Here is a 3,629-nt window from a genome sequence, read left to right as displayed (position 1 = left end):
TATCGTCCTACTAAATCAACTTATTCACTTGGATCAGTCCACTTTAATCTAATCAGTGTTTCTTACATAACCTCTGATATATGTAGCGACCCGACCTCAGACGGTCAAGTCTCTGTGCTTAAGTGTCATCCCTGGATCGGTATGCTGACACACACAGTACTCGAGGATTTATAACAGAGGTAAATCACATGTATAAAGTAACGTAAATACTATTACCTCAATCCAAATAGCGGAAGTAACAACAAGATTGTGGATTCCCATCAACACCAACGGCAAAGTTGAGTGTAGAAATCGTAACCCTAACGTATCACTTACTCGTCGTAAGAATCCTGCAACATGAGACGTTGCGGCCACAAAGGGTCAGTATATTGAATGTACTGGAAAGTTCACACCATAGGATAATGATGAATAAATGCTATCACTACATGCATATTTGGCTGGAAGGCTCTATGGTTATAATGTTTTTGCGAAAAGCCAATTTTTCCCTACATCAATGGAATATATTTTATTTAACTACTAAGTTTGTTGAAAACATTGAGAAGGTTCTTCCAACTCAATCCCAAATTAATAATCATCAACCCAACAAATTATTTAAGTAACGTGATGAGATCAATATGATAATCCAAGTACCAGCGACTCAAGATGTCCATAACCGGGGACACGGCTAATCATGATTAGTTTGTACACTCTGCAGAGGTTTACGCACTTTTTCCCACAAGACTCGATTGCCTCCGTTGGATTTCTCGCACTACATGGTGTTTGAGAAACGGATGACCGAGATACAGTCTTTCAGAAAAATTAACTCTCTACTCCGGGCAGACCATACCAAACCTACAACCCACTACCTACTGATCCACCTCTTCAAGAGCTTCACATAACTTACTCAACTATGCTAGAGCCCATAATAGCTTGTGGCTGCACACGGAAGTTTCTAGCATGAACAATCTCATGATCCCTTTGAGCCTCGGTGGCGGTCCATAGGAAGACCACACGGGTACTCCGGGATTTCCAAAAATACAGGCAACACTGGGTACTCCAGGTGCCTCAATCCACCCAGATGTGTATTTAAGTTGCCACCTTAAGTTGAACCGTTAATTAACAATCTCACATCTGTCATGGATTTCACTCACCCAAACCACGTCTACGAGCATAGCATAGCAATATAAGCAACACGTAGAAGGAACTCCCAAGGGTTTGAATGTAACAGGGCAATATGTTCTACCTCATCAACTACTTCCCAACCCACATGTTAATGCCATCCTAACCATGCAATGTTTGAGGATTGGAACTAATGCATAAAAACTGGGTGATAAAGGGGTATGATCAAAGTGTGAACTTGCCTTGTACTATTGATGAAGATGATTCGCACTCATAACTCTTGATATTTCTACTCGTCACACTCCGTTTAATCTATCGTGAGCAAGCAATATTAACCACACATAAGTAATCACTCAGAAGATTGGGAAGAACGAAGAAGACAGCTCAGAAAACATCAAAACCAAGCAAATAACTCTTGCAACATAAAACAATTTCTAACAGTACCAAAATTATGTTAATTTGGCCTTATCATAAAGTTTAGGTCAAGAGCTTCGATTTGCAAAAAGAATCAACTAAATCGGAGTTACGGAACTCAACTTATGTTCAAAAGAAGTTTGAATTCGAATCTGGTCTAATTCAAATTTTAAACTTTCAAAAACATGTTTGAGTTCTTTTACTGGATAGAGGGGATCATAACGATGAAGTAGGCGTTGGTTTCGTTGGATTTGGACAGACGAGCAAAAAGTTGTGACCGTTGGAAGAACTGGGACTATTCTATAAATAAAATATTCACATTTAGGTCCCTGGCCGAAATTAAAAAGAAAAAGAAAAATATATCGAGCGGACGCTCACTAAAGAACGTAAATGATGAAACCGTTCGCTCTAGAGGTTTAGAAAACGAACGTTCTCTAAATAAATAAAAAACGCTTAGAGAGAAAAATAAACAAATGGATCTGGATCCTTAGATCCAGATCGGACGGACGAGGAGGGGCGGTGGTTACCGCGGCGGTTGGAGTCGCTGGCGACGGAGAAGACGGCGGTGGCGGCGGCTATGGACGGGACGGCGGCTCCGGGGCTCGGCGGCGCCGGGCAGAGGCACCGGGAGGAGCGGAGTGTCGCGGCAAGGAGGATGGCGGCGTCGGCGGCGGTCCACGGCGACGGGACGGGGCGGGGTGGAGGCGGCTCCGGCGAGATGTGTGGCGGCGGCGGCGCAAGATGCGGCGCGAAGCGAGGAGAGAGAGGGGTCGGCGGCGCATGATATTTAAGGAGGGCGGGGCGACTCCATGGCGTGGGCGAGGGGGCAGAGGAGGCTGGGGCGGGCACGGCCTCCCATGGCGGCGCGGCGGCGTGGCGTGTGTGCGGTGGAGTCCGGCTGGAGCTCGGAGACGCGCTGCGTTGGGCTGGGCCGCGGCCTGTTAGGCCGGCCCAGTTCGGCGGCAGAGAGGTCTTTTTTAAAAAAACATTATTTTCTAGACAACAAAAATAACAAAACCAAAATAAATAAAAATATTATATAGGCATATAATATATCAAAATTTTCAGAAAAACATTTTCTACGACATGAACATTTTGGTAGAGCCAAATAAAATCCACACAAATTTAAATAATTCAAATAGTGCTACTATTCTAATAAAATCCAATGAAAAACATTTTAAAAATACCAAAATGATTTCAAATTTACTTCTCTCCAATTTTCTACTGTAGGGAATCATGTTACCCTATTTTCCATATATTTTTATTTTTGGAGAAAAATAATTTGAATAAAACTCAAATAACTCCAAATTGAAAATAAATTCAAAAGAACTTTAAATTTAATTCTTTGAAACTCCCAACTCATATTTCATATGTTTTGAAGAAGTCATTTTATCTTCACTCGTGAAAATCATTGAGTTGCATAAAGTTCCTGGGTTGGAAATATTTTCCAAATGATAATTCAAATATTTTCAACACCCCTTGTCATTTAAATAAATGGAAGAAGTCATGTCATCTTCTCTCCAGGGTTTTGTGGTGAAAAGAATTTGAATTCACAGAGATCACGAATGCAAAATGAAAGTTTGGGAAAGTCCTTTTATTACATCTCATTTAACTTTCAAAAAGGTTTCGAATTTCACTCAATTTCATATCAATCAATCAAGCAATCAATCAAATCTATCTATTTATATAACATTCCAAAATTTAGAATTTTGGGATCTTACAAACCTACCACCCTTAAAATGAATCTCGTCCTCGAGGTTTGGAGAGGCTAGCAATAAATAGGTTAGGTTTGGGGTGTTCTCAAAATCCATTGATCATCGTAGGGGGTCTGGGGTGCTACCACCCTTAGAAACATTGTCACGGTCCCATCAATACTCATGTCTTCCATCCTTATTCTTGACGGGGCCGGTCTTCTCAAATTCTCGGGAAAATTCCTTCTCTGGGCTCTTCCGGTAGTGGCATAACTTTTACCACAATTCTTCTGTCCTTTCATTTTGGTAAGGTTATTTTGAGACTGGGTCTTCTTAGCTGACGGGTCTGGCGCCAATACTAAACAACTGTCGATATCTCATGGTGGTCAACAATTTATGGTTTCTCCTGCAGGAAATGAGTCTGGG

Source organism: Triticum urartu, chromosome 5A (assembly GCF_056163025.1).
Source record: "Triticum urartu cultivar PI428250 chromosome 5A, HENAU_Tu73, whole genome shotgun sequence".
In the NCBI taxonomy this organism is placed as follows: domain Eukaryota; kingdom Viridiplantae; phylum Streptophyta; class Magnoliopsida; order Poales; family Poaceae; genus Triticum; species Triticum urartu.
Note: the sequence above shows the minus strand (reverse complement) of the source record.